Below are 12,276 nucleotides of genomic sequence, written 5' to 3'. Positions count from 1 at the left end.
TTAGTTCTGCCTATCCATGAACAGGGTATATTTTTCCATCTTCTAAGATCTTCTTCTATTTCTCTCTTTAGGGTTCTGTAGTTTTCATTGTATAAATCGTTCACCCCCTTTGTTAGGTTGATTCCCAAGTATTTTATTTTTTTTGAGGATATTGTGAATGGGGTGGTTGTCCTCATTTCCATTTCAGAAGATTTGTCACTGATATACAGGAATGCCTTTGATTTATGTGTTTTGATTTTATATCCTGCCACTTTGCTGAATTCATTTATTAACTCTAGTAGTTTCTTTGTAGACCCTTTTGGGTCTGTTAGATATAGTATCATATCATCTGCAAATAGTGATAATTTAAGTTCTTCTTTTCCTATTTTTATGCCTTTAATTTCTTTTGTCTGTATAATTGCTCTGGATAGTATTTCAAGAACTAAATTGAATAGAATTGGTGAGAGAGGGCATCCCTGTCTTGTTCCAGATTTTAGAGGGAATGCCTTCAGTTTTTCTCCATTCAGAATGATGCTAGCCTGAGGCTTAGCATATATAGCTTTTAAGATGTTGAGGTAAGTTCCTGTTATCCCTAGTTTTTCTAGAGTTTTCAACATAATGGGATGTTGTACTTTGTCGAATGCTTTTTCTGCATCTATCGAGATGATCATGTGGTTAAGTCTATTGATGTGGTGAATAATATTTATTGATTTCCGTATATTGAACCAGCCTTGCATCCCAGGGATGAATCCTACTTGATCATGGTGCACAATTTTTTTTTTTTGATATGCTTTTGTATTCGATTCGCCAGGATTTTATTGAGGATTTTTGCATCTATGTTCATTAGAGATATTGGTCTGTAGTTTTCTTTCTTTTTTTTTTTTTTTTTTTTTTAGGAGAGAGTGAGAGAGGAGAGAGAGAGAGAATTTTTTAATATTTATTTTTTTAGTTCTCGGCGGATACAACATCCCTGTTGGTATGTGGTGCTGAGGCTCGAACCCGGGCCGCACGCATGCCAGGCGAGCGCGCTACCGCTGAGCCACATCTCCAGCCCTAGTTTTCTTTCTTTGAAGTGTTTTTGTCTGGTTTCGGGATCAGGGTTATGTTGGCCTCATAGAATTAATTTGGAAGATCTCCTTCTTTTTCTATTTCTTGAAATAACTTGAAAAGTTTTGGTATTAATTCTTCTATGAAGGTTTTGTAAAACTTCACTGTATATCCATACGGTCCAGGGCTTTTCTTGGTTGGTAGTCTTTTGATGGCTTCTTCAATTTCCTCCTTCATTATTGGTCTGTTTAAATTGTGTGTATCTTCCTGACTCAATCTGGGCAAATCATATGACTTAAGAAATTTATTGATATCTTCACTATCTTCTATTTTATTGGAATATAGGGTTTCAAAATACTTTCTAATTATCTTCTGTATTTTTGTAGTGTCCGTTGTGATATTGCCTTTTTCATCCAGTATGTTGGTAATTTGAGTTCTCTCTCTTCTTCTCTTCGTTAGCATGGCTAAGGTTCTGGTCTATATAACTCTTGAACTTGAGGAGAGTTTGTTTTATGAATGTTGCAGCACCAGTGTTTGGTGCATACATATTGATAATTGTTATGTCTTGTTGGTGGATGGTTTCTTTTAACAGTATATAGTGTCCTTCTTTATCCCTTTGGATTAACTTAGATTTGAAGTTGATATTTTTTTAAATACAGAGTGAGAGAGGAGAGAGGAGAGAGAGAGAGAGAGAGAGAGAGAGAGAGAGAGAGAGAGAGAAAGAGAGAGAGAGAGAGAGAGAGATTTTAATATTTATTTTTTAGTTCTCGGCGGGCACAACATCTTTGTTGGTATGTGGTGCTGAGGATCGAACCTGGGCTGCAAGCATGCCAGGCGAGCACGCTACTGCTTGAGCCACATCCCCAGCCCCCATGGAGTTGATTTTTATTCGATATGAGTATGGCGACTCCTGCTTGCTTCCGAGGACCATGTGAGTAGTATGATTTTTCCCAACCTTTCACTTTCAACCTGTGTATGTCTTTTCCTATCATATGAGTCTCCTGAAGGCAGCATATTGTTGGATTTCTTTTTTGAATCCAGGTTACTAGCCTTTGTCTCTTGATTGGTGAATTTAAGCCATTAATGTTTAAGGTTACTATTGATATATTGTTTGTACTTCCAGTCATGCTTATTTATTTATTTATTTTAATATGGCTCATTTTTCCTTTTTAGTTATTTTTTTTTCTTCCCTTTACTGAGTTACCTCCTAATGTTAGTTTTGGGTGCTGTTTTTCAATTCCTCTTCTTGTAGTGTTTTGCTCAAAATGCCTTGCAGTGCTGGTTTTCTGGCTGCGAATTCTTTAACTTTTGTTTATCATGAAATATTTTAATTTCATTGTCAAATCTGAAGCTTAATTTTGCTGGATACAGTATTCTTGGTTGGAATCCATTATTTTTCAGCATTTGAAATACATTGTTCCAGGATCTTCTTGCTTTCAACGTCTGTGATGTAAAATCAGCCGTTAACCTAATTGGTTTACCCCTGAATGTAATATGCCTTCTTTCTCTCATAGCTTTTAATATTCTCTCCTTGTTCTGTATGTTGGATATCTTCATAACTATGTGTCTTGGAGTTGGTCTATTATGGTTTTGTATGTTTGGGTCCTGTAGGCTTCCAGGATTTGGCAATCCATTCCATCTTTCATATCTGGGAAGTTTTCTAGGATTATTTCATTCAATAGATTGTTCATTCCTTTGGTTTGAACCTTTATACCCTCTTCTATCCTGATGACTCTCAAGTTTTTTTTTTTTATGACATCCCATATATCTTGGATAGATTGCTGGTGATTTCTTAGCTTCCTTTCTGTGTTGACTATATTCTTTTCAAGTTGATAAACTTTGTCTTCATTTTCTAGTCTATTTGTAATATTTGTAATATTCTCATTTGAGTTTTTAATTTGGTTTATGGTTTCCTGCATTTCTAGGATTACTGTTTGATTTTTTTAAAAATCTCTATCTCCTGGTAGAGCTTGTTCTTTGCCATTTGAATTTGCCTATGTAATTCGTTTTGAAAGTATACTTTCATTGTTTGGACTTGCTGTCTAATGTCTTCTCTAAGATTCCATTCCATCTGAGTCAGGTATGCCTTGAGTTCTTTCTCTGTCCATTTTTCTGATGCCTCTAGGTTCTCCTGTGAATTTAAGTTGTCCTGCATCGTTTGTAATCCTTTTTTCCCTTGTTTTTTTCATGGTGCTCACGTTACTTTCCAACTCTGTTTGACTGCTGTGTTTCTGTTTTCTTCTTTAAATTTGTTTTGGTTTTTATAGTTCCAATATCTCTGCTTTGTGTTGGGAGACAATGTTTAGAGATGTTGGATTTAATTGTGATTTACAGTAAATTCATTAGTTTCATTAATGAGGCCTACAGAATTTGATGGCATGTATAGAATTGAGGTTTGAACTTAGGATTTTATGTTGAGGTCGGGTGATTTGATGGTATGGAGGTTAGTATATGTTAGCTACGTTGGGGGGTTGCTCAAATGCAGGCGGGTATTAACAAGAGAATAGACAGGAGTACTTGGGGGTAGTTAAGGGCTTAGGCGGACTATGGACTGATTCGTAGTATTTGTCTATTTGCATTTAGTAAGTTGTACATAATCTGGGTAGTCATGCTTAAGAGGAAAGATGGGGAAAAGGTAAGGAAGCAAACCTAGAAAGAGAGAGGGAGAGAGGAAAGAAAGAGAAAAGAATAGAGAAGAAAAAGAAATGATAATAAAAATAATAATAAAATGCAGTAAAATTAAAATTGCTTTTAAAAAATAATAATATAATTATAGAAAAGAAAAAAATTAAAATTAAAAAAATTAAAAAAAATTTTAAAAAAAGAAAAGAAAAAAGGGACACTGTTAGGCTTCTATTTTCTTCGCTTCTAGTAGGTGGTGCTGTGCCTTCCGGGCCAAGATTTTGCCCTCTGGCTGTAGGAAACAATCCGTGTGAGGCTGCTCCCCCCACTCCATGTCTCTTAAAACCTGAGCTTAGGTTTATTCCTGGTTTCTAGTCCCCTGGCTTCTTCTGCCAGCCAGGCCTTTCCCAGTGTGATACCTCTCAGCAGTTTAAGCTATACTCTGTGCCTGCAGTTTTCTGGACGTGGAGCGCAGCTTTTGGGAACCGGCACCTTATTGTGTTGATTCCCTCTGCTAGCCCCTCCTCCTAGAGCTGGCAAGACAGGTTTGTTTTTAGCCACTGGTGGGAGGGGGGAGTTGGAGGTCAGGTGCCTTTACCTTTCCCCACACCTCTATTTACGCTTACTTTGTTAATCATGCCCCTGGAAAGCTGGGGAGAGATTTTATGCGATTTCCCCGCTCTATGGGAGATGGTCTAAATGACACAAACCTGTTCTATCGCTGAATGAGCTGCAATCTGTCGAAAACTGGCGATGGTGACGTCAGCTCTCCAAGATGGTGGCTGCTGGCTTCCTCAGTGGGCTGACCTGTGTGGAGGACAGAACTGGACCGCTTCCTTCCCCCGTCTCAAACCCAGAACTCAGCCCAGAGCATAGTGAGGGCACAGCTGGCAGGAGCCCATAGAATCTGCAGCACCGTTTCTCTGCGTTGCTAGCATGCTGCTTCCCAGCATCGGGGCGGGCCGCTGAACAAACAGCTTGAATCTCTGGGTGGACAGTTCACTCGCGGTTGAGCCCCAGAAACCGATCCTTGGGCCATGGAAATCCTTCCTCTAGGTTTCAGTGCACCCCAATTTTGCTGGAAATTCCTAAGAAGATAGCTTTTGGCCGTTCTAACTCGTCATTCACCCGCACAGTGATGCGGTACACTGGGGTGAAGCACTCCATTCGCCGACATCTTCTCTCCCATCTTTTAAAAAAATTTTTAATATTTATTTTTCAGTTTTCGGCAGACACAACATCTTTGTTTGTATGTGGTGCTGAGGATTGAACCTGGGCCGCAAGCATGCCAGGCGAGCGCACTACCTACCGCTTGAACCACATCCCCAGCCCAGCCCTTTTTCTTGATCATCTGTGGGTCAAACTTATCTTAATTCCCAGGATGCAAACTAGTGATGAACCTGGCAATACTGTTGAGATCGAAGCTTCCTTCCATCTGGGTTTTTGGAGACCTCTCTCCATGAGCTTCTGTCAATCTGTCACATCAACTCTCAACACCTGGACCTGCCAATCCTCATGGTGGCTGGAGTGGCAGGTCCTAGAGTTCTCAGTTGCACTGTGCCAGAGACCCAGGAGAATTCAGAGTTAAGGGCATTTACTGATCTTCTCACTGCACTATATATTTTCTAATTCTGAAAACCGACCAAAAGGGGGTGGAAGAAGAAGAAGATGGGAAAAAAAAAAACCCAAAACCAAACCAAACCAAACCAAAACAAAACACCTGTACACTCCTCTGTTCTGTGGATTTAAGAATCACTGGAGGGTAAGGGAACATCATCAAATGGTTATTAGGTAGAAAATGCCCTTTTTCCTGGAAAAGTTTGTTGAAGGGGTTGATTAAAAAAAAAAATGCCTCCCTCTTACAGCTTTAAAAAAAATACATTGAGCACAGGAACGGTCATGGGGATATCCCAAACAGGCTAGTAAAGGCTTACTATGCAAATAAAGGGAACCTGGGCATTTTACTAACAGTTCTCACCCTAGAGTCTGAGTGATGGTGTCTGATCAGTGAAGGAGGAGCACAGAGGAGGGATTGGATTTGGGGAATGTGCCGTGGCCCTGTGGCAGTGAGTGTCCTTGGTGTGTTCGGTCAGGACCATATTTCAGCAATCAGTCTGGCTCCCAACATGGGAATGTGTTTACCCCACTGCAAGTAGGGTTTATTCTGAACTATGGGTGAAGCAGGCTCCTTATCTGAGCTAGTTTAATCGTTTGCTCTTTAATCTTAATTGCTTTTATTGCCATATACCAAATTTTGCATGCACTTAATTATATTTCCTTGTTCTATTTCAATTTTCTTGATGGAAAAATGAATTGACAGAGTTAAAATGGGAGGTAGCCTTGGCCATGTAGCTGCAGGCTCTTCCCAAGTGATGCAAGTCTCTCTGCTTCATTTCCAGTCAGGCCTGACCTGACACCCATCTTCTCCTAGGTCAGTAAGGTTGGCTGTCTTCACACCAAGTATGTAATTCCTCACACAAGCTTGTGACTGTGTCCATCACAAGATGCAGAAAGGGCCTCCTGAGAGCAGAGAGAAAACAGGGCCTGGTTTGGAAAGCCAGGGTCACTTCTGCCTAAAAGGATATTTCCCCCGCCCCTCACTAGGATAGGTCCCTTTGCAGTGAGGAAATTTTCCTGAAAAGGGCTTTTGCCAAGATTCAGTTTTTCTGGGTTTCTTTATCCAGGAGTCTGCGACATCTTCTATCACTCACAACCCCATATGTGCATATGTGGCTGGGGTGAGAGAGGGGTCTTGTGGAGCCCTGGCCAGTCAGCAGGCAGCTGGTGGGAGAGGGGGCCTTCCACAGTCTCAGAGGCCTTCATCTCTCACCCTGCGCAGGTCAGAATCCATCTCCAGGACTGTGTCTTCTCTGCTGTGTGAGGCCCAAGTGGCTCTGGCTCAGATCTGTCTCCCTGTGACCTGAAGATGCTATGAGGTCCACAGGAAGGAAGTCAGGACTCCCCAGAAGGCAGGAAATGGTGAGTGTGTGGGGCCAGGACTGCTTAGGGAGGGTGGGCTGGTTAGAACTGGTGGGAACCAGCTGGGGCTGGACTCTGTCAGTGTGCAATGAAGGCAGGCAATTTTCAGGGGATTTTGACTTGGGGATGGGCTTTCTATGTGCAAAGTTATTGGTCGAGGGGGTCACTGTCCCCACTTTTACCCCAGGAGTCACTCACCTTTCCCACCCCATCTTCCACATGTGTGGAAAACAGGGTCTCAAGTTCCCTTTCCTCTCACAGCCTAGCCCCTCTTAGGGCTGGTGGTAGACCCCTAATCTTGTACCCTGTCTACGCCTTTCCAGACTCCAGCTCCTCCTCCAGTTCACAGCATCATCATCTGTTCCCTCACTACATTCAAGTGGGCATAGTATTTTAATTATCAATTTTTCACTGAAAATTTCTTTCTTGTTTGTGAATATCTGCCACGAGGGCAAAGTAGAAAAGTCTTGTGGAGCTCAACTGTGGAAATTCTTGGGTCTGTCCTTGGTTTTCCCAGGACAGATACCTTAATATCTTTGGGCACAGGTTCTCTTTGGACACTTTGCAAAGGCTTGTGTCCTGAGCCGCTATCCTGGCCTTTCCTGGGGCTGCCACAAGGTGCCCACAGTTGGCCTGTGTCCTGCAGGTGCAGGGAATTTCAGCCTGGGTCAGCTCCTCCTAGAGGACAGCATGAGTTTTGGGGTGCAGCCTCTCAGAGGAGCAGCTGGGGGCCTTGGAATTGAGGAATCTCCTGTAACAGGCCTCATCTAGACTGCTGCCTCCTTGGGACATTGTCTCCTCAGAGCCCTGTTCTGCTTTCTTGGAGACAGGTAGACAGCCTGTAGATGCTGGTACTGAGGAGCCAGGTGAGCAGTGATTTCTATCACAAGTTGTGAAGGATCAAAAACTGAATCACCCACCCCAGTGCAGTGCTATGCAAACCTGAAAAGCTTCACACAGTGGAATCAAGGTCTCCTGGGAGGGTGATCATGGAGACTATCAGTGAGCAGGACCAGGTGGGAGGATCCCCAGCTGCAGGAAACTTACCTGCCCCTTGAGCCCAACATGTCTGTGTTCCCTCAGCACCAACCCTATCTGTTTTTCTCACTTTAAAATAATCTGCTTTATAGATAAATGCAATATTGGAATTCATTGTGATGTATTTATACAGCATATAATATAGTTTGTTCCATTTTATTCAACAGTTCCTCTCTAAATATTAAAAAGTTCTGGGGATGTGCCTGAGTGGATAAGTTTCCCCGGATTCAACACCAAGTACCAAAAAAAGAAAAAAGACATTAGAGTTATTTATAGTAAAAACATGCCAAGTTGATGAAAACTCTTGCTGAATTTCAATTTAGACTTCATTATATTTTGAGACATATTGAGAACTCTTTGGCTTTGTGTCCCTCCAGAGGTGGGACACAGAAGACACTCTGCTGATTGCTGTGGACCTCCACCAGGCCACCTCATGATTGCACAATCATCTCTCTATTCACATGATCCTGGATGGCACAGCCTCTTACACACCTAGGCTCTGTGGTATCAGTGGTTCCTGGGCCACAAACCTCCCCAGCAGTTGACAGTGCATTAGGTTTTTTATACCAGCATCACTGCACACACAGAGTCCCCTTACTACAGACAACCCTGTATGTGTGGCCTATGTGACCAAACATGTTTGTGAAGAAAACATTTTTGTGTGGCTCCTCACTGTGTGTTAGAAAACCAGCAGTCTCTGATTCAGACAATGTTGACAATTGTTACACATTTTTTTATACCTACTAGGCTTGGCAAATTACTTTTTGACCACTATGAAGTCTATTTTGGAGATTTCTAAAATTCTGTAAGGCTATCATTTGAAAGAGGTGACCTTTGTTGACCCTGAGTTATTCCTACAACACATGCATCTTTCTATTTACCCTATTCTGCTTTGATATTATTAGTATTATTAAAAATTTGTTGTTTAAGAATTATTGTTCTGTGTGCTGCTTGCTTAGACTTGGTCTGGAGTAAACAAGTTGCGGTCTTCTAATTTTTCTCAGTCCCCAGTGAACACATTGTGACTACCTGGATTAAATATTGTCTACTAGGAGGGCTGGGGATGTGGCTCAAGCGGTAGCGCGCTCGCCTGGCATGCGTGCGGCCCGGGTTTGATCCTCAGCACCACATACCAACAAAGATGTTGTATCTGCCGAGAACTAAAAAAAATAAATATTAAAAAAAAATTCTCCCCTTCACCTGTGGCTTTCAACAAGGGTATATAATAAACCTCAGTGTGAAAATGAAAAAATGTTAAGGCATGCTTAGTTAGAAAGGCCTTGACGGAAAGGTAGGAAAAAAAAATTCTCTCTCTCTCTCTCTCTCTCTTTCTCTCTCTTCTCTCACTCTCTCTTAAAAAAAAAATATTGTCTACTAGGAAGCTCCAAATCTCCTTGAGTATAGGGTTTGTTTTTTCACTTGTTTATTTTCAGATGGGTGATTCTTTAGGTTCTAAGGTAACAGTGGAACAAAATAATAAGATTTCTGAAGGAAGGCGGAGGTTCAGTAACGAGTATGTTTACCTACAGTCTCAGCACTATGACCAATGTTACTGCTTAGTTTGGTGGGATGCCTTCCACGTCCTTAGCTCTCTCTATTAGAAAAAAAGCCCAGCTTTATCAGTAGGGACTTCTTAGGGTAGGTACTCTCAGGATACTAATGTTAGATCTTCTCTGCACATGAAGTAGGAGACCTTCAATATTCCATGTATTAGATAACCTGCAGAGGATTTAGGGGTGACCAGCAGCATGCCTTACTCACTGGACTCTACAACAAGAAGGGTGTGTTTGCTCTGCTGATGCTTTTCTGTATAGTTCAGGCCTTAAATTGGAATCCCTCTGTTTGGGCAAGTGAGTGCACTATAAGAGTACATGTTTTGATGACAAAATCATGGAATAAATATTTGGAGACCACAGAAGTGTGAGAATATCCTACATGATGAGAATAGAGCCCTAATGCTGTCAATCTCTCCTGGCCTGCACTACACTTTTCTGGAATACTTTAGAATTCGGTGGCCTTTGAGGATGTGGCTATGAACTTCACCCAGGAGGAGTGGGCTTTGCTGGATCCTTCCCAGAAAAATCTCTACAGAGATGTGATGCAGGAAGTCCTTAGCAACCTGGCTTCTATACGTAAGGATGTTTTTTTTTTTCATCATATAACCAAACACTGAGTAATTGGGAGATTGTTTTGTTGTTGTTATTGTTTTTTTCCCAAATCAAGGATTGAACCCATGGGTGTTCAATCACTGACCCACATCCATATCCCTTTTTTTGCACTGTATTTAGAGACAAGGCCTCCATCAGTTTCTGAGGGTGGCTTTGAATTTGAGACCCTTCTTCCTCTGCCTCCCAAGCTGCTGGAATTACAGGCATTGGCCCCAGGGCCTGGCAAGTGGGAGTTCTATTCTCATGAATTTAGAATGTGGAATGATAATGCATGGGGAATATATTGGGCCTAATGTCTTGCACTCTGCAGCATAAATCCCATATTCTTTTTCCTTTTTCTTCATTTTCATTTTTGCATTAGGTTTGTATATAGTTTTAACCTCATAATTTTCTTCTGAAATCTTGATAATTCATAATGATTGTTTCATGTCTACATTTTAGGAGACAAATGGGAAGATGAGAACAGAAATCCCAGGAGAGATCTAAGGTAATTCTGTCCGCTAGAGGAAACAGAGTGTCTGGAGGGAATTGTAACATGTCCTATAATTTTACAAACAAGTAGATAAAATACCCATGATATGAATTATAGTTATTTTTATTTAACCATAAATATGAACTTTAATGTAAGATACATGTTTAGTGTTTTCAAAAATAAATAGTTTGTTGACAATGTTGAAAAATGCTGTCCTGATACCATTATTTTGGTACTAGCTGTGAGAATCAATGTTACAAAGTCATCATTACATTTAGTTTCAAACAGTTTGGACATGACAGAAAAGTAATACTTTTCCTGACACTGGTAATAGTGTAAGTGGAAAATCAACTAATGAATATAAAAGCATTAATGAGCCATATAATATTTCCATATAATGTTTTTACAGAAGTCATATGGTAGGTTCTGGAAAAATATAAACAGGTACTTATTGTGGAAGAACTTTTAGTGAGATTCCAAAGCCTAGTCATCACCAGAATTTGGACAAGTCTTTATATATCTCTTTTTCCTCAATAGGCATGTTATATCTCACTGTGCAAAGAAAGCATTTAAGAATGAGGACAATGGAGGGAAGCCATATAAACTTAAACTGAACAAAACATCTTTAATTTCTTGTACAAGTGTTCAAAGACAAGCATCAGTGCACAGTGTAAATGAATCTTATGAATGTCTGACATGTGGAAAAGAATGCAGTTGTTCCATATATTTTCAAAAATACCAACAATCTCATACTGGAGAGGTAACCTACAGATGTAATCAGTGTGGGAAAGCCTTCAGTCATTCCTCTTACCTTCAAGTACATAAACGAATTCATACTGGAGAGAGGCCCTATGAATGTAAACAATGTGGGAAAGCCTTCAGTTGTTCCTCTTACCTTCATAGACATAAACGAACTCATACTGGAGAGAGGCCCTATGAATGTAAACAATGTGGGAAAGTCTTTGTTTATTCTACTTCTCTTTGGCAACATAAACGAATTCATACTGGAGAGAAGCCCTATGAATGTAAACAATGTGGGAAAGTCTTTGTTTATTCTGCTTCTCTTTGGCAACAAACGAATTCATACTGGAGAGAAGCCTTATGAATGTATGCAATGTGGAAAAGCCTTTACTCAGTCCTCTCAACTTCAGACACATAAACGAATTCATACTGGAGAGAAGCCCTATGAATGTAAGCAGTGTGGGAAAGCCTTCAGTCGTTCCTGTTATCTTCAAAGACATAAACGAACTCATACTGGATAGAAGCCCTATGAATGTAAGTAATGTGGTAAAGCCTTCACTATATCTTCTTATCTTCAAAGACGTAAACAAAGTGATACTGTCGAGAAGCCCTATTAATGTAAATAATTGGGAAAAGCCTTCACTACTTCCTTTACATTTAAATACAGAAACAAACTCAAACTTGAGAAAAACCCTATGAATGTAAACAATGTAAAAAAGTCTTTGGTAGATCCAGTCAGCTTCATTCACATGAACGAACTCATAAAGGAAAAAAAACCTATGGTACGTGTAAATAATGGAAGAAAGCCTTCTATAGATCTTCTCACCTTCACAGACATGAAAGACCTCATTCTTCAGAAAAGCCTGATGGATGTAAACAATGTGGGAAAGCCTTCAGTAGTTCCTCTTGCCTTCACATACATGAACAATTTCATAAAAGAGAAAAGCTTTGTGGTCATAAACAATGTGGGAAGGCCTTCAATACTTCTGCTTACCTTAAAATGTGTGAATTAACTCATATTAGAGAGAAGCCTTTCTAATGGAAGCAGTGTGGGAAATCCTTCACTACATTGAGTCACTTTTATTTACTTGAAAGAACTCATGCTGGAGAGAGGCCTTGTGAATGTAAACAATGTAGGAAAGCCTTTGTTTGATACAGTAACATCTTAAAACATCAAACAACTTATACAGGAAAAAATCCTTACTAAAGAAAAAAATATGAAATGACTTG

General features: G+C 40.4%; 1 pseudogene across 1 annotated transcript in view; it reads left to right on the top strand.

Moving 5' to 3' along the window:
• LOC113177577 (uncharacterized) overlaps window positions 1-11,672 on the top strand; it is a 31,752-nt pseudogene extending 20,080 nt beyond the window's left edge. The window contains exons 2-5 of the transcript XR_013343552.1: window positions 6,488-6,627; window positions 9,671-9,797; window positions 10,275-10,320; window positions 10,843-11,672. The product of XR_013343552.1 is annotated as an uncharacterized LOC113177577 (transcript). The remainder of the gene's footprint in view (window positions 1-6,487; window positions 6,628-9,670; window positions 9,798-10,274; window positions 10,321-10,842) is intronic.
• The last annotated feature ends 604 nt before the right edge of the window (window positions 11,673-12,276 follow it).

The sequence above is a fragment of the Urocitellus parryii genome, chromosome 1, assembly GCF_045843805.1.
Source record: "Urocitellus parryii isolate mUroPar1 chromosome 1, mUroPar1.hap1, whole genome shotgun sequence".
NCBI classification, from domain to species: Eukaryota; Metazoa; Chordata; class Mammalia; order Rodentia; family Sciuridae; genus Urocitellus; species Urocitellus parryii.
The sequence above is the reverse complement of the archived record's forward strand: the minus strand, read 5'-3'. Positions and strand labels throughout refer to the sequence as shown.